This window comes from Trachinotus anak, unplaced genomic scaffold (assembly GCF_046630095.1).
Source record: "Trachinotus anak isolate AG129_WGS33_773 ecotype Australia unplaced genomic scaffold, CSIRO_AGI_Tana_v1 ptg000023l, whole genome shotgun sequence".
NCBI lineage: Eukaryota > Metazoa > Chordata > Actinopteri > Carangiformes > Carangidae > Trachinotus > Trachinotus anak.
Genome location: NW_027273874.1, coordinates 2438223 through 2457668, shown reverse-complemented (window position 1 = coordinate 2457668; position 19446 = coordinate 2438223).

Sequence of the window (19446 nt, the reverse complement as noted above, 5' to 3'; positions counted from 1 at the left end):
TGTTTCTACTCAGTCCAGCGACAAATGAGACACATTATCAGGGAGGCATACACACACCATTCAATATGCAGCACATTCACAGAAGAGTGGGAACTCCAGCTTGAGTTTCGCCTTCAGTTTCTTGCAAAGGTAGACTTGATTAAAACTGTTTCTAAAAATGATATTACACTTAAGAGCTGCATGAATCTTTTTAATAAGCAATTGTGAGTTTAATTTGTTTGTAAGTTTAATGCTGATAAAAGGCCTCATTAATATAAAAATGAACAAATCATTAAAATGTTTGTCAGGACCGGAGTCCTCTGAATATCTCTGAATGATGCCGCTCTGATTTAGTGTGATTAAGCAGAGCTTAATCAGATTTGCACAGGTGATCGCGGCACTCACGTCAGCACACCTTCAGTCCTGCACACCTATCAGCTGACACAAACAAGCAGGATGACCCTGCAAGGCCTGGTGCTTTCTCCCTGCGTTATTCCTGATTTACAACCTAAACGTGACTTAGTTCCAGCTCTAAAGTCGTCTGATTTATGCGGCGTTCAAGCTGCCGAAGCGCTTGTAAGGACAAAGGTGGGGCAGTTTCCTCCTAAGCACCTTTCGGGATCATGAGCGTGTCCATATTTAATGTGAATTAAATTTCTAACCCCGTGCTCTGCCTGTCGAGCTGTACATGAATGCAAAATACAACCGAGCATCTACAGGTTAGACGCTGGGGGATTCCACATTAATTGATTGGGAGTGGTGAACCTCCCCCCAAGTGTGCTGAAAAGAAGATAAAATATTAAGATTAGGGGAAGAAATTCATCTCTCAACACTGATTTTCATGTTTCAACTTAATTTGAAAGAGGGATTAAAGCAAAGCATCACTGCTTATTATTAATAATACTCAGTTTATGAATCCTTTGCTGGGAATTACATAATGTCCCCAAACCTCATGTAAAAAAAATCATGGTTTAGTTGTTAGCGTAGCGCTGCCTCAATTACATAAAAAAATATTAGCGTAGTTTCTTGTAACAACACAACATAATAACCTTTTCTCCATAACAAAATATTTTGCAATATTATTTTTGTTGTTGTTGTCGTTGTCAAACTGTTCGGAGGAGAAATGTATCACTTCGTTGTTTTGTGTCAAGGCGCTTGCTTACCAAAGCAAGAAATGTTTCTCATTATAACAACACACAAGAATTTTCTTTTTATAACATGCTCACCCCCATGTTTTTAAAACGAGGGAAAACGATCTGGTCAAAACAAGACACCTGTAGCACCGCTAGAAAAATCACCACTGACTGGTTTATATGGTTTGATTAAATAACTACTTTTTTTTTTTTTTGGTTTTGTATTCATTTTCTGTATTCTCAAATTTTTGATTTTAATAATTACATTTGTGCAGCCTCGTAGCTGGCTGCATTGCGATATCCTGTGCACAGAAGGCACTCTTTGATTTGAAAGTTTGAAACAGTTAATGACTGTTGTGTTTTATGTTTTTAATATCATCTTTAAATGTTGACTGTTTTGAAAATGTTCCAGTCTTGAAAACCTTTGTGGTTGGGAAATTGCTCCTTTTAATGTTTCTTTGCTCTCATCCCGCTTCCGCGCACATCCAGCCCGACTAACTGTACAGTTTCCACTGATGATTCACAAAAAAGCTGCGTCCTAATTGCAGCGTTTTTGTCTGGCACCTAAAATTATCTTTGATTGTTCCTGTCAAGCTCCATGAGTGACGCCAATGATACAGAGAAAGCCTCAGCCACAGTATCCAAACCCAGCGACTACGCATGGAGTGAGGGTATTCTAATAGGTGTCAGCTGCTTTTCTGAGGCAATTACCTTGTTGTTATCGTCAACACTGTGTCAGAAGACATGATGAAGTCCAAACAGAGTTAGTGCTGAGCCGCGCTGAGGTCTAACAGATGTGACACTGACTGATGGACGGCAGCGCCTATTAGATTAACAAGGACACCTTCACTAGGAGAAGGACTCAACGTCTCCCAACATAGGTTTGAAAAAATGCCAGTGGATGTTCAAGCAGCCTTAAGTGTAGTTGTTGCATCAGTTAGTGCACTACAGGCAACTTACAGGATATGTCAAATATTGGTTTGAAATGTACTTTAAATAATGATCATAAACAGCTTAGAAGACTGAAGAATCTCTGCATCTCAGTCTAAAGTTACAACGTAGATAAATAAACTACCACCTTACGTCTTTGGTTATGCAAGAATTAACAGCTATTTACTTACCAGCCGTAGATCTGGTAAGTAATCTTAAGTGGTAAGATTTCATCACATTAAAAAGGTGCTATTTGTAGGTTTTCTCCGCCGCTGAACACGGTTGCTTGCCGGGAGCGGGTTTGATTGGAGGCTGCAGAGACAGTAACACGACAGGTTGATACGGGTCAGGGCTAGCTGATTAGCGTGCTAACTTAATCAGAAGAAAAGCAGCGACAGAAACAAGAGTGAACATTGGTGTTGCTTTCCATCTGGAGACAGTTCCTGGTGAGTAAAGACACGAAGTTTGATGTTGAACTTGTAGCGTTTTTTTTTTTTTCTAGACTGGTAAGTAAACAGTTGTTAATGCTATTTAGCAATAGCAAAACTTACAAATAGCTACTATAAGTTAAAGAAACTTCTCAAACAATCTGCTAGTGGGTGAGAAAATTAGACCAATGCAAATCTACTTTCAGAAAACACAAGCTATTTTATTGAAACAGCCTAAAACACAGAAATCTGAAATCCAAAGAAGAGGATTTTTTTTCTTTGTCACTCTATACACAGAACTTTTCTCTTGTTTTAAGGCTTTAATGCTTAAGTTTTGATGAAATGATAGAGGGTACCAGACCAGAAACCAAAAATTACAGTCTGTAAATTTTTAAGAAATCACTTAAATTTTACAGAAGAAATCTACGCTGATACTTACAATAACTTAGCTACAGTATCAGGTGAGAACAGCAGTCATATGGCCCCAGCCCTCAGGGGAAGGCAGCTTAAGAATTAGACAGGACTGAAGCTCTCTGACATTGCAGCAGTGACCTGGATCACATCGTTGACACTCGAAGTCGCTGCTGTGATATGTGAAGTGAGTCTCGGGGTTTAGTTTAATTTACTTTAGTTGATGAAACGCAGTGAAACAAGACAGAAGATAAAACGAGAACAAAAGAAATTACAAAAAAAAAGAAGGTTTGAGCAGATGAGATAAAAACCCAAACGTACTTCATAAAAATTCACTCCTAATCGTTTTAAATCCCTGCAGGGCTCGGCTCGGGTTTGTTCAGCACTTATCGTGAGATGAGACCTTTATGGCAATTGCAGCATTGTCCAATCTGGAAAGTAAAGCAAATCCTAAATTTTTGTAAGTCACATCTGACCTCGGTGTGCGCCACTCACAGAAGTATTTGAATTTATTTGACAGCGGGAGATCAGAGTGGGAGAGAGGAGGGATGGAAAAATGGAATCTGAAAGAAGAGAGGCATGAGAGAGAAACGCAGGATGAAAGAATAGCAACAAAACAAGTGAATCAGCAGGGTGCCAAGGTCACCCGAAAGTGAGAGCGGCTGACTTATGGAGAGAGGGGGAAAAAAAAAAGAAAAAAAAAGTGCCGGAACGGATTGTGTGAAAAACTGTGAAACAGAGAAGAATCAAAGTCATTGTGCAATAGTTTGGGCAATAGAAGTTTTTCATTACAACCATAAGTTTGTGAAACAGAAAACAAACGGCTGTTAAGCTAATTCTTACATTATTTAAAGATCTGTATTCTCAAACTCCCCCTAAACAATCACCCTGTCTTCTCCTGCACTCATAACTTTCTCCCTCCATCCATTTTCTTATTTTTATTTTTTTTATAAGTCTAAGAAATCCAATCATTTCTATATGTGTCAAACCTCAAGCTTGATCTCTCAAACAAAGGCGGGCGAATTTGATTTGAGTGAATTCAGGAGCTTTGTGCCAATGAATAAAACATCGCTTCTCCTTGATGTTACCCGGACTTATCAAGTCACAGATTCCCCCTTTGAGCTCAGTGGTGACACAGTGCAGGAACCCCTGTGCAGGATGAGACAGAAAAGATGAAGTTTCTACTGTATATCTTGCAGCCTGGGCTGTGAAGAGATAACTGCACAGACGCGAAGATATATAGGTATGTGCAACACACGGACATGATGAAGGAGAAAGACTTTTGATCAGTTTTTTGATGAATGATGCAGTGGGACAGATAGTCTGAGAGACAGAAAAGTTTATCTTTGATTTCATCCTCCGTGTCATACACAACTTTGCGCAAATCCCTTCAATTGTGCAAAAATTGGATATGTTGGGATTAAGAGCACTGTGTGGGAGTTACGCAATATATTACAATATATACATTCTTCTTTAATCCGCAGTTACACTTGCGGGGCTCACTGTGATTAGTGACTGTATGTGTGACATTCATACATATTTAAGTGTGCTGCAAGCTGCTGCGGGGTCAAATTAGTAATTGAAATGGGATTTATTTTTTCTTAAAGTAATCAATCAGAAGTGGAATTAACAGCTTTGGGCCCAGAAATTTCAAAATAGACACCCACGTAGAATAATTTAAATAGATTTTTCATTCTTTCTGTAGCACACTTGTCAGTATTGTGGTGCTGTAGGTGGCCAAATTGCTGCTAAGATGTGGAGCAATTGAAGAAGAACATGGATGTTCTCATTCATTCTCTTCCAAAATCCTCCAAAACTGACACAAACTGTTTTTATTTTTAAGCTTTTTTGGCTTCATCGGATGTTAGAGAGTAAAAATAAAATATAAGGAAGAGAAAACATTAGAAAAAAACATTGGATGAGGAAAAGTACACAGCAAAATCAGTAACCATCACTTAACACGATCAGAGTTCTTTTCTAACACTTGGCTATGGCGATGTTGGCCTGTCAGTTAATTCACCACTTTTGATATAAATATATGTATATTTGTTTCTGTGAATATATTAATGTACATATTACAGCTACTTGACGGATTGTCAAGACATTTTGTACAGACATTTGTGGTCCCCAGAAGATGAACCCTGATGACTTTGGTGGTCCTCTGACTTTTCCTTGGTGCCAACATGAGGATAACCTTTGTGATTATTAGTGAAATGTCTCTGCAACTATTTGTTGGATTGCCAAGACATTTGGTACACAGATTATTTTTTTTCCCTGAGGATTAATTAACAACTCTGGTGATCTCTTCATCAGGTCAAATTTAATTTGTCATGTTTTTAGGTTTATGACTTAACACTTGAGAAACTAATATCTGAATCAGTGTACAGCTGTGCTTTGTTTGTGTTTATGGCTAATTAGCAAATGTTGGCATGGCAGTGCACTAAGGTAAAATGGTGGCCATGGGAATCATTATACCTGCTAAACATCAGCATATTATAGCCGACATTAACATTTAGCTCAAAGCACCCCTGTACTCACAGTAAGTACAGCCTTAAAAAGCTGCTAGCATGGCTGTAACCTTGTTTTAATATGACTGTTACAAATGAACCCTCAGACACTATCATTATTAGCTGTCCATATTAACAACAGATGTAAACATGGTTACAGACAAATATCTCAAAAATGAGATCTAAAACAATAAAGAGAGATTATAAAGAAAGAGAATTGTTCTTTGCTTTAGCTTTGAAAACATAGCAATATTTGTAGACATTACAGACATGTTGAGAAGTTTAGTTTTGTAACATTAACATCAAACAACAAAAATCCTGTAACTAATTTCTGGAGTCCACCAAACTCAGCTTCAGCTAACCTTCCCCATATGCATCAGAGTAAACTACGCTAACAGAGAGCCGGTTAGCTTTCTGTCAGCAGAATCAAATCAACAAATGGTCAACGTGAGCCAAAATCATATCTTTCTCACAAGAAATTACTTTTCAAAAGTAATAAGCCCAGAAAACTATCATTTCTTTATGTTCTTAAAGAGCCATGACAGCTTGTTTTCAAGCTAACTGATTCTAAAGATATACTGAAAATGTGTTAAACTACTAATCTAGAGATCAAAACATCTAGCTCTTGTTGACAACTTGACAACTGTGTAGCTAACATTTGGTTACACATCAGGTAAATTACCTTAAATCACACCAAGCACAGACACGAAGATATATCTAAGTAAATATATATAAGTTATACCTTTAGATATTTGTATCTAAATACAGAGGCTGTATGTCTCACCACAGGAGACCTGTAAAAAGTTTCAGTAGATGGCAGACTTGCCCCGTGCAGGCTTTCAGCCACAGATAACACTGAACCTTCTCTACATTATTAACACAGCTGGCATATCTGACTTCCACACCCACACCACCTGTGTGTGTGTGTGTGTATGTGTGTGTGTATCAGAAAGTGAGAGAATATGAGTGAGAGAGAAAGGAGGGCTGGACAGAGAAAGACGTGAGCATTTTTTCCCCCCATGTGCTGTGTTTATTTTTGAGGTCAAGTATACCAGAAAACATTCATGAAACATGCATGCAGCTTGGAAATTGTCCTTGTCGCAAATTTCTTCCACTGGGGACCATTAACAGCTCGCGTCTGTCAAGTGTCAAATATTTCAAATGTGAGTGTTTGTTCACCTTTATAATGATCACACTTTACAGTTGGACAGCGTTGCAAATCATCTTCTGGGTGCAACTACTTTCTAGAATATTTTGCTTTTTGATTAAGAGAATAATTGAGCATCTCTATAAAATGCATACTGTGGAAAATCAGCATTTACGATATCTGCCAACCACTGTTTCAGCAGACATCAGAGTGACTTTGCTGCTCAGTCTTCCTGATTAAGACAACAGCATCAAATCAAGTGAAAAAAAAGACATTTGGCACAAATCAAATCATCCAAGTGATTAGCTGACCGTAAGTGGCAGCGGTGCTACAGGGAGTAAACAAACAAGCTTCATCTGATTCTCCGAGACAGTTACTCATTTAAATAGTACACAAATGGTAAATTAAAGAATTATTTGCCTTGGCCCTAAGGCAGGGCGCTGTGTTGGGTGCAACAAAAGCATACTCTTCTATCAAATGTACATTTAGTATGTCAACAAGCGAAGTTAAAGGGGTACTCACAACAAAAAGATTTTAAAAAGAATGGTTGGAAACAAAGCAGCAGAGGCTGAATTATTCTGATTTTAGTCCCTGGTATCGGTCAAGCTACAAAAACAATGCATCCTAAATTTTCCATAATGCAACTCAAGAGCAGCTTTCATAGAGTTGCAACATGGGAGGAAATGCTGGTCCCAGAAGTGTTTTTCACATTCTGTATTATCGTTTCTTTTTTTCTTTCAACAATCATCTCAGTGTTGCAAAACACAGAATCTGTTGAAGCATCTGTTTGTGGTGCATAAAGCTGCTAACCGTGGTACTGCTGGCCAAAAATGAGCTCATCTTTTCTACTCATACTTTTGCAAGTTTGATACAGATTTAGTTTACGCTGCCTCTGGGAATTAGCTGTACATTGCAATCTGAAGTCCCGCAGGACAAAGCCTCTTCCCATCTCCCACCTTCTAGGCTTTAATGTCCTCAGACTAACTGCCAGTCATGTAAATAAAAGCAATACACTCTTAAGCTTACTTGAGTAGCATGTAGCTAAATTAAGCTTCTCAAGCAGTGTATTAGGTGACTGATCAAATAGTTTTGATTATATATTATAATTCTAGTTCAATGAACAGAGAGGACACCCTCTAATTCTTCCTCCAGCTTTTGCCAAGTCTGTGTTTACTATTCAAGCTCAAATTTCAAAATTCTACATCTTTGTGTGTGTGTGTTTTTCTGTGGCTGTAAGCACACACCTGCATTTTTCACAGTACACACCTGAAAATGATCACTTCTCACCCAAATCAGAACTTACTTACTGTAGCCTGTGAAGTGTAAAATGTCCTGCTGAAAAAACTGATCATTGTGTTTAGCATTTCCTTTGACTGTGCTGTGATTGGGTACCGGTTGCACCAAAAGACTGCAGCGCGCTTGAAGGATGTGTGAAAAATAGGAAAAGTGCTCTACTTTTCATGAGCTCATGAACTAGTAAGGCAGTCGAGGAATTCATGTTAGCATTGGGCCCTGCGCTGCAGAATATTTTTGAATAATCCAATGCTAGTAGAAAGCTCTCTGTATGGCTCAGTTGGTAAAGCATGACAGTAACACTCGCAGGGTTAGTGGTTTGATTCCCTCTGTGGCTGAGCGTGACAAAACTTTATGCACACATGGCAACAGGACGAGATAAAAGCAGCAACGAAATGGTATGTGTAGTGAATGCTAATCTTCACCGAAACAGAAGTAATACATTCAAGACTTTCACAGTTTGGTGTCAGTGTCTTCACTTGCACAGCAACTATAAATCAGTGTACGCATAATACAGCTATGGTCCTTGTTCAAGGTAAAATATCAGCACTATTAGTCCTGTCAAAAATACAGCTGCTACACGGTCCATTCATGTACCCCTCAGTGGAGACAGAGAAAGAGAGGGAGAGAGGTTTGAGTGGAGAGACAAAAAGCAAAAGTGCAAGAGGAGAAAAACATTAAAGGGGTGATGTGGTTGAGCAGTGATATTTCTGAAAAGTATAAGTAATGTGCAAAGGAAGAAAAGGGAAAAAAAATGAGTTGTGTGGTATAAGGGTGAAGCTGGGAAGAGGGTGTGAATGAATGATGAGAAACAAGATGAAGGATGGTCTTTTGAAAAAGAAAGACATGAATAAAAACCATTGTAAATGTCAAATTGCCTTTTTGGAGTCAAGAGCCTATTTCAAAATTTAAGCTGAGAGTGAATTATAGAAGGTGAATAGCTGAGAAGAAGAGGTCTGAGATCAGGGTGCCTTCATATTAACAGCAGGTTAATGGCAGGAAAAGACAAACAAAGAAGTCAAGAGAGCAGAGTTGCCTTGTATTGCTTCAAGTATCTCCAAACACACAGCACCCGTTTATCTTCTATTGTTTTCTTTGGTTCAGTGAATGCGACCATGTTTGTACCACGCCCTCGGAGATAAAATGTTTCCAAGGGCAGAGGCATCTAAGATCAACACGAACACCCCATACCCATAAAGATTTGAGAGGGAAGTTACTAACAAATAAATCTAAACAGTAAATTTGTATTGAATGAGCTATTTGTAAGTTGTGCTATTACTTCATACTCAACATTAGTATTAACATCTTACCAGTCTAGTACAAATGTTGTGAGTTCAGTATCAAATTTCATTTCTTTACCTGCCAAGAACTGTTTCCGGCAATGGAAAAATTCTTGGTTTGGAGCTCCTTGATCTGCTTTTCTTCATTTTTCTTCAACTGAGGTTAGCATGCTAACTAGCTAGCCCTGGTCTGGGCACCCTGTCTTGTCACTTTCCGATACCGAGTCACTGCATTGCTGCTCTAAAAAAGTAGCGCTCAGAACACATTTTAAACTCTTGTATTGTAAACACAGCAGTGACTGAAGTACTTGGCAAGACTGGTAAATAAACAGCCATTAATGCTAATATTTCACTAATATTTCTGCAAGAGCAAAACCTACAAATAGGTCCCTAAAAAGTGGTTGAAATCACAATCTGTACTTGAAAGGGGTTGCTCGCAGTGACGAACCCACAGAGAATTATCACCTGATATCATATCAATTTCTCCATTTCCACTAACACTTGTTTTCTAACCTTAACCAAGTAGTTTTAGTTTAGACTTAATAATAGCTGTGGAAAATTAGAAACCAATTATATGATTTTTTTTTTTACAGATTTTTTAAATGGTTTTGGAAAGCACTGACTTTAGTTTGGACAACTTGCAGGGTCGGATGCATCCGACCTGTGTCAGAAATACTGACACAGTAGAGGAAGACTGAGTAGAGGCTGAGGGAGTATGCACTGCATATTGAAAGACTGATAGCATGCTATGATACCAATATGCCTTAAATGAATGCAAATACAGTTTATATGTGCAGGAACATCCATTCTTAAGATTTAGTACATGTGTTTTGCTGCGTTCATAAACAATGCATTGTGCTATAATGTGTCTATGCATGCGTATCCATTTATAAGTTCTGCTATTATGTTTCTCTACGTCTGTTTATTGTTTTGAGCTTGCCCCGCTGTGAATGCTGTGTTACCGCACTTGCTCTCCATTATTCCCATAAAGCCAGCCCTTAAATCATTCAGCAAGCCTATTCAATTTCAAAAGTGAGAACCATTGAGGTAATTTAGGGGTCCATGTATCGACCCTCTTAGGATTTCTACATCCCACTTCTTTCTGCGCTTCATATCGCCGATCTGATCTGATCAGCAATAGTAACTTCACTGGAGTCCTGCATAATCTCCATTTGTTCACATTACATGTAAACATTCATGTATGAGGGAGAATTTAACATGTTTTCCTGTCACAGCATGCCTGGCACGAGATGGTTTGGCCTGATATGGAAACCATATAGTTGTCAGAAAGGTAAAACAATGCAGAAACAGCTGCAAATACTACAGAAGAGATGAAGCCCTTTAAATAAGTGGTAAAACATCTCCAACTCTACAGTCGAGTGGATATTTCCATTTCTACATGATGCTGTACTCTTTACATGGATGAAGAGACTATTTCAGTCAGTTCTGCTTTTCTGCTTCTGTCTGTGAGTATGTGAGTCTGGGTGCATATGCATGTGGCTGGTTTGATGAAAGACAAGTAATATAATGCCATCACATCATGAAGATGGCAAATTCATAACTTGGACCACTGGACTGTCAAACAGCATTTGAAATCTGACAACTGTTAAGAGGTCACACATCAGATCTTTTTCTTTTTTTCACGTTACTCTGCAGACTTTGCATCCTTAAATGCTACAACCTAATTTGTGTCACTTGGATCATCACTAATGACAACCGTAAATTCAAACATGCCTAACACTGGTGCTTTGTGCTGCAGAGGCTTTGGGATAACCAGCCTTCCCCTGTTAGCCTGGGTTTCTGCAACCCTTCTATCCACCAAAACATCCTCCCTCGTGGCATCTGCTTGCCTCACACAGCCCTCGTCTCCTTTTCAAAAATCTCCTCAGCAGCACATTGTGGCTCATTCAAAAATGGCTGAACTGTGGTCCATGATAAAATGTGGAGGAAAATGTGGCTGTCCATTAAATATTCAACACTGGCACTCGACCCTGCAGCCAGTTTGGCAGATTTTGCAAATAAACAGACTTGACTGGCTGAGATGCCACTGCAGAGCCACCTAACAATTACAGAGGTGTAACTTGACACTCTTTTCGACTTGTGATGCAGTTTTAATCCTGAAAAACAGATTTATGAAAACAAAAATCAGATTTGATAAATACAAACAGACACTCCTGTTTAAATGAGCAAAAATCAATTATCGTCAACTTTTCTACCAGTGAAACCTTTGACCCACCAGTCACTAATCCTCGTCTCTACTTCATTTGAAGCTTTTTCACAGAGCTTCAAAAATAATTAATCTATAAAACAAATACCCAATAAACAGCTCTGCAAAAAATATGAAAAAAGTGCTATTATGGAAGATAACTAATAAAAGGCAGTGTAGTTACAGCTTCTGTCCTTGTAAGAAAGGAAATGTATCAAAAAATGTCTATGCCAGACGGCAACAGGAGACAACAAAGGTGGTTTTCAAATTACGTTCACTGATTAATTGAAAGAAATTGATCGAGGATATGTTAATTTGAGATAAAATGCACAAAAAGTGGTTAGTGTGTGGATTAGTGGATATTAGCTCTGTATTGCGTGGATTTATGACAAAGCAGGTGCTGTTCTGGACAGCCCCAAACATTCAAACTTCAGCTCAGGGGAAAAATGTACAAACTTAATGGGGAATTGGTTCCAGAAACTAAAACCTGAAGTTTTTTAAAAAAAATGCAGGATATTGTGAATGGTGCTAAATATGCTGACACAATAATGAAAGCCAGCAGGCAAAGTCATTTTGAAATAACTGTGTAAAAACTGAACAGTACGCTTAACCTGTAATTAAACAGGAAAAGGCACATATTAACTTGGCCTCTGCTAGAATGTCACTCAAATATTATCAGGATTTACATAAATGAAGCATAAATGCTGCAGATTTCCAGTTTCTAATTTTGTCTTAACTTTGATAAAAATTTCAGCTCTGCTATTTCCATTATTATTTCCATCTCCATTTCACTGCCTTATTTCTCTAAGTTCATGGGTAAATGATTATTTAATGGGCATTTTGCAAGAGTGATTGCATTAATGCTGATGCAGAACCTTTGCAAAATCTGCTATAAAACTCAGAATTCAGAGTTCATACAAGTTTGATTTTTGTTTTACGCTATATATGTTGGTAATCACAAAGTAATTGTAAAAGAACACTTGTACAAAGAGGACAAGGAGGAGAAAATGACAAAACACAAAAAGCCCAGGTCTCAGCAGGGCACAGTAGCCATCTAATGTTACAAGACAGGTCAAGACAAATTACACTGAACAGGACACAAAATGATCTATCACACCCTCATACTTCTTTGAAAAGTGCCTTTCAAGAGTAATGGCCATGAAAAACATGTGTCATCTGTACCGAAACCCAGATATTAGTTACTGAGTTTAGAGGTGGGAGAGGTGTAAAAACTGTCTTCTGATTGTAGATTATGGCTCATCAATGTCACTAATTCTCAGAGTGTCCTATGGCAGAGACCAATGATTGAGGCGAAACTGGGCCACCTACAAACGTGATGGAATCAGGTTGTTTCTGTGGTGGCAGGGACTCTTCACTTTCACCTGCAGACGTGGAGAAGAAATTTTAAAATTCACCTTACTAGTTGTTTTAGTGGTGTTAAAAATATATATAAAACATTTAAACAAACAAAGAGTCAACAGCTATACAAGCAGCTAAATGCTAACATAACAACCTACTCTGTAACCGTGCTGACTGAGCTAATATGTAATAGCTCTAAATACTGCTGTTGTTGGAGAGAACATCAATATAGAGCGGAACTAGAAAACAGACTGAGGAAACACTGGGAAAAATAAATGGGGAAAAAATTAAATGCATCTAACCAACCAAGCAGCATGAGAAAAAGATAAATGAGAAGATAAAGAACAATGAGAAGAAACAGAGATAAAGAGAGTCTGAGAGGGCGAGTCTGGTGACAAAGAGGGATTGCAGCAGCGGTGGAGGAACAAAGTTTCTCCAGGAGAAGAGAAGAAAGGGAGGAAGTGACAATGAGAATGTGCGCAAGTACAAGAAATACATATATATCATTCTGAGGAACAAGAGGCAAACACAGAGAGACAGATAGGGAACTATTTAACCTGACTCAATGCTGCTTTCCGGCGAGGAGCGGTTAACATTTATCAAGCAGCACATTAGCCACTGATACTGTATGAGTCACTGAACAAGACCTCTCCAAGGACATTTTGGATATTCCTTTGTCGGTGTTTTTGCTTTGACCAACACCAGTGGCAGCCTGCTTGCATTTGTTAGCTACATTAGCAAACATAATATAAAAGAATGTCAAATGAACATCTGCAAAAACAATGACATTCCCCTCTGCTTCAGCTCTTCGAAACTAAGGTGGTGAACTCGGTATCTGCCTTACATTAGCGTGTTAGCATTGTCAGTGTGAGCCTCCTGCAGAAGCAGCTGTATAGAAAATGATAGAAAAGAATTGCTTCTGTAATTTTTCACAATTGCAACACCTGCAGGCACTTTCAGAAATGCAGATTTTTCTTCTTAACATCGTCCCAAATTTCCAATCACTTACATCAGACAATCAGACTTTCGTTAAAATAACTGATTTCTAGGTAAATTTGTACAAACTTGAATCTTTTATTGAGATTTACCTAAATGAATAAGAAGAAAGGGGTGGAAGAAAAACAATAACAGGAAAAGTGACATCAAATCTGAGGCACATAAACTGGAACAAACTGGCAGAAAAGTAAAATTGCAAAATGCAAAAGCTGGTGACCTTCATAAAATAATAACTGTGTGTTTTGTAGAGATACTGAATGATGCATTTCACATCATATTTTCCACAAATAGTTATTGTTTCTAAACTCAGAAAAACAATTAGATTTTTGTCTAGTAAACAAACCTTGCTAAGTGACCTCCTTTGAAGTTTATTTGGAGCACATTTTCAGGCATCCTGGACTTTGTGACTTTTTTTTATTTATTTTTGAATAGAACAATTCAATCAGCGATTTTTACACAGTGTAATTAGAATCATGTTTCTTGGGAGAAAGGAAGGGTCAAGTGCGTGATCTTCCAATTATGGGATGGCCTCTGCTGGTCAGACAGGTCTCTTATTACATGTTGAGACAAAATATTGTGAGCGGAAAATGCTGAGTTCTGTTTTTCTTTACGTTCGCTAGTCTCGCAGTGCCCCCTCATTCCACACACGAGGCCATGGGGATCTAATTTCGGGAGCTAAAACTGCAACTTGCAGGTAATTGTCACACATGGAATACATGCATGGGCTTGCTTATATGTACTGTTGCCCAAGGGCCCTGACTCACAGCAAAATTTGTTCATAGTTTTTCCATTATTAGCATATGTACACAAGAGAAACTGAAGCAGATAAAATTGTTAATACGCTGATCTGAGTCACCTTAAATTATTACCATGCACTCACTTAGTTGGCATTGTAAAAGTAACCTTGTAATAACAATAACAGAGACGAGCAGTAGTGAGTGACTTGCCCTGGGTTTCTCCTCTTGTGCTGCATACAGAGAGCTCTACTGTGTTGGTGCAGCTTGAAGAGAAAACCTGCAGACAATATTACAAAAACAACAAAAAAAAGTACTGTAATTCCACTGCATGTTTTTATAAAATATGTAAAATATGCTAAAAACTGAGCAGCATTCAAGCAGTAAAGCCCATTGCCCTTGTAGTGAAGATGTAACTAGTATCTATCAAAAAGTATAAGATCTCTATTAAGGAAACTAATCTTTGTAGGGAACAGTAAATGATTTCATTAACTCCAGGGGGAGGAACGAGACTGTCACAAGTGCTTCATAGAGTTAATTGAGATGGACAAAATATTTTTATTAAATTACTGTGGGTGACACATCTTCTACCTCACTATTATTACAACTTATAGTTATAACTAAAGGGAAAATGTCATGAATTAGCATAAAAAAGTCAGTTTTAAAACCTTTAAAAAATGATTCATGTTGGAACTGAAAAAGGTTTTCGACTGCAACCAAGCTCTCTCATGTCTAATGATTTCACCCGCCTTCACCTTTACACATTTCACTTTAAAGCAACGATTGTCTGTAACTGCACAGTTTTACTGTAGGAAAAAATCCTCGAATAAAAAAAAACAAACAAAAAACCTGACTAAATGTAGAAATCAACGCTGAATGCCAATGAAGACTGTGTGTACTGACATTTCAAATGTGTCATCAAAGGCTAACGCACATTACATAGAATGATTACCTTTTAGAAAAGTGACCTTTGTTGTTCCTCCTCCTCATCATCCGTGAGCTTTAAAGCAGCAATAATCTTTCAAAAAAAAAAAAAAAAGACCACTACAGATAAGTAAGTACGACTGCAGTGATAAATCACAATGAATGTGGGCGTGTCTGACATACACTGTGACTCAAAATTCGTCTTGATTTGTTGAAGTCTTACATAGCAGAGGTTCCTCCAGGAGCAATTAAAGCGCAAGTGGGCTGTGACATATTCTGATTATCTCTGACAATATCTTACTGATAGCTAACTCCAAACACTTACAATTTCACTGTTCTATTCATTAGCCTTCTTCCAAGTAGCAAAAGTATAACTTTGACTGATTCCACAATCATCCGTTGAGGCTTTGATTATGTCCTTACAAATTATGTTGTCAGCAGTTAAAACAATAATTACTAGGTTTGACTTTTATAGTTTTTTTATGCCGATGTGCTCGTGACAACCGTGGTTTGAGAGATTAAGTTTTCGGGTTGTCTGACCATCCATCCCATTCTCGTGAACACGATATCTCGGCAACACCTTGAGGGAATTTCTTAAAATTTGGTACAAACATTCAACTGGACTCAAGGATAATTGGTTACAAGTGGGTGGTCAAAGGTCAGGGCCACTGTGACCTCAAAAAACATGCTTTTGGCCTTGTTAAAGTGATATCTCTTGAATACCTTGAGCTTTCCCTTCCTGATGAGGACTTCAATGTTAAGTCCCATTCAGTTTTTTTATTGATTTGAGTCCACCCTCTTCACTTCCTCTCTCTGGATGACAACAAGGACTGGGGCCTCCTGTTTCTCTTGTAGTCCACCACATTGGTTTTGCTCCAGGTGATTGTTGTTGAACCAAGTGACAAAGCTCTCCATCAGTCCTCTGTACTCCACTGTGATAATAGTCCATAAAGTGAAGACAACATATTTCTCACTAAAAAATATTCATTGAAATTATACATGTCAATATAGAGATAAGTTAAATTTTGCCAAAAAGACACTTGTCTTCACTACATATGTGATATGAGCCTGGACAATGCATGTAAACTGCAACTGAACTGGTTGGGAGAGGCATACAAAAGCAAGGTTTTAATTCTATTTTTTTCATCCAACAATATGTTAATATCAGTCGACCTTGTAATACTAAAATGTGCAGCTGTGATGTGTAGGATACAAATTATTTTACTAATTTCAGCAGGGTTTAAGTTTCTTCATCACTAATTAACATCAAATTTGTATTCTCTATCTTCATTAAAATGCAAGCATCTCAGAAATCTTTTGAACGTTGCCAATTAGCCTATATATTTCTGCTTTAATAAAGGATTTCAGATTACTTTCACTTGTCTCGCACAGTGCCTCTGACCTATTTTTAAAGAACAGGTGGAAACTCTGTAAATTGGTTTCAAATCTTATTTTGTGATCTTTGAACCAGGGGAAATTGAAAATCGTTTGGCAAGCGGAAACATACACAGTATACACAGCACAAGATCACCTTTCTAATATTGACTTGCAGGCCCTTTTTTTTGCACACTTAGCTCAAGGCTTAAACATTCCTCCTTTTTAGATTTATTTCTGAAAAGTCCTTTAATCTTCTTCTCTTCATCTGCATCTGTTATTAAAGAGATAAATGGATTTGATATAAAATAAATGAAGAATTGCCGGGTTACTGGAAATGCATTGTGTATTCTTAAAATAAATCCAAACCTTGTTTTTCATTTTGGCTCTCCAGTAGCACTAAACCACATCACAACCTAATACAAGCTCAACACAGCTCAAAGCAATACACCTAATATACAACAGGATCACAGTTAACACTGTAAGCACTGAAAGAGAGTTCATTTCGTCGACTGACATTTCCAAACTCTCCTTTAGAGGGGCCCAATTTTCACAGCGATAAGTAGACAACTATAACCCAACATGTGGGCCCAGACTTCCTGAGCTGTAATGAGTTTAAGTCCTTCTGTCTGGTTGTTTGATAGCAGTGTTACCCACACTCACTTACCCTTTCTCTTAGGCACTGCAGGGCCTCAGGGACTCAGCTCTTTCTGTGTGTTTACCAATTCGAACAACATACTGGGACTCTTGGGGCGTCTCTTGGAAATTACATTGTATAAGGTCCCCAAGACTATTTAGCTGGTTGGGTGGTAATAATTGCAGGGCAGGAAAAATCAGAAGTCCAACTTTCTAGACACCGTATGTGTAATGTTGTTGGATGGAAATTCGTGGTATAAGACAGGCTCGAACCTCAGGTACACCCAATTGTACACAATGTTGTATTACAGTGTTCAAAATGGGAATCTTATGATGAATTATTCCATTAAACCTGCACAGTTTGGCCACTTGAGGGTGTGTTTAAAGTTTAATTAATAATCTGATTCATGGAAGAACAACAAAACTAAAAGAAAGTGACTTCACTATCAAGATTTGGGTAGGATTTATTTAGACTGTATAGCAACATGTTTAACCTGCATTACTTTTTAGGCCAGTTAGGGACAGCAAACACAACACAACATATAACATATCATCATCAAGTTGATTTTGCGATCTTGTTAGCAGAGAAAGCTAATGTTTTAGCAAACAATTGATTTACTCATTTTGGCAGACTGACATTAACATGTTTTAGAGTGGTGTTTCTGGCCATGTCGGTCACTTTCCTTTTAGCTCTGTTCTGTCATGTCAGCTATATTCTGGCTCTCAAGCAGGTAAATACTGCTCTATATGTTACCAAGCCAGTTGCTAACTTTGTTTGGTATTGGGCAGGTAGCGTACAGCTGGTTTATCTGATTTTTTTCACTGAATAAAAACTGCAACACCGTTGCTATGAGAGCAGTGACCCATTAAAGGAAAACTGCAAGTTGAAAAACCAAAACACTGAGCTGAAAGACTGTAAAACGCTGAGTCAGGTGATAATTCTCTGTGGGTTCATCCCTATGAGCAACCCCCTCTCAGATACAAGTAGTCGTTTCATTCATTGTTTATATTAAAAAAAAAAAAAAAAAAAGAAGATTATAGCAGCTTTAATGTGGAATTTTGAGTTTACACACATTATATGTTACCACTTACAAAGCCGCAGACTTATAAGAAGCACTGACCTGACACTCTGTGTTTGTAAGGCTCAATACGTTTTTCACACCCTACTGTAGACAGTTGAATGGCCAACTTAATCTTTGGACTCGACCACATTTCCTCACATGAAATGCCAAACGTCTGTCTATTTGACCTATCTCCCCGCACTGAAGAATACAATGACTGACTGACTGCAGGAGCCAAAGGTAAAGAAAGAGTGTCAGGAGAGGGAGGGCAGAGGCTGACGGAGCGAAAGGCCATTATTAGACTCATTCTGCATTTTTGGTAGGGAGCGACTCTGGAAATTGGAATTGTGCGACCTGCCGGCAACCGATAGGAGCCCTTTCCGTGAAATAAATAAACCAAAAATAAATAGATAACTGGGGTTATTTTTAAATTAAAACAATCAATCAAAGGGAGGGGGAGAGAAAAAAAAAAGGCAGGCAGAGTGTGCTGAGACTGCCCATTAAGTCGGTGGTGAGGTTGTTATTTCCGCACCTGTGGAAGGGCACAGCTCAGGCATGTGTGAGCAAAGCTGAATATGACTGCAGTCAGATATACTGGACACTAACCATTATCTGCTACCAGCACATACACAGTGCATGAGCTGTTGGGAGGCTCTTTTAATCTGGATGCAGTAAATGTCTCCACTCACTGTGACATGACATGGTGAGGACATACACCATGAATTATGCACAGCATCTCAAATCTGTTCAGCCTTAGTTTTATCCTTTACCTAACTGAACTTATGAGATTCCTTGTCATATACTTACTCACTTGCGGTATATGTAGCCATTTTCCAATAAGCAGCACAACATTGATGCAAGAATTGACGCTGGATTTTAAATAAGCTTTACTGGAATACCTTTAAGCTCCCCTCTGCGGAGAATCTGTAATACAGACAGGCTGAAGGGTGGTGGGATCAATTTTACCAGATAAAGCTGCATCTACTTTGCTTTAATGGAGTCCCATGTGTGACCTTATCACCCTGTCACACATTCACCATAACAAGGC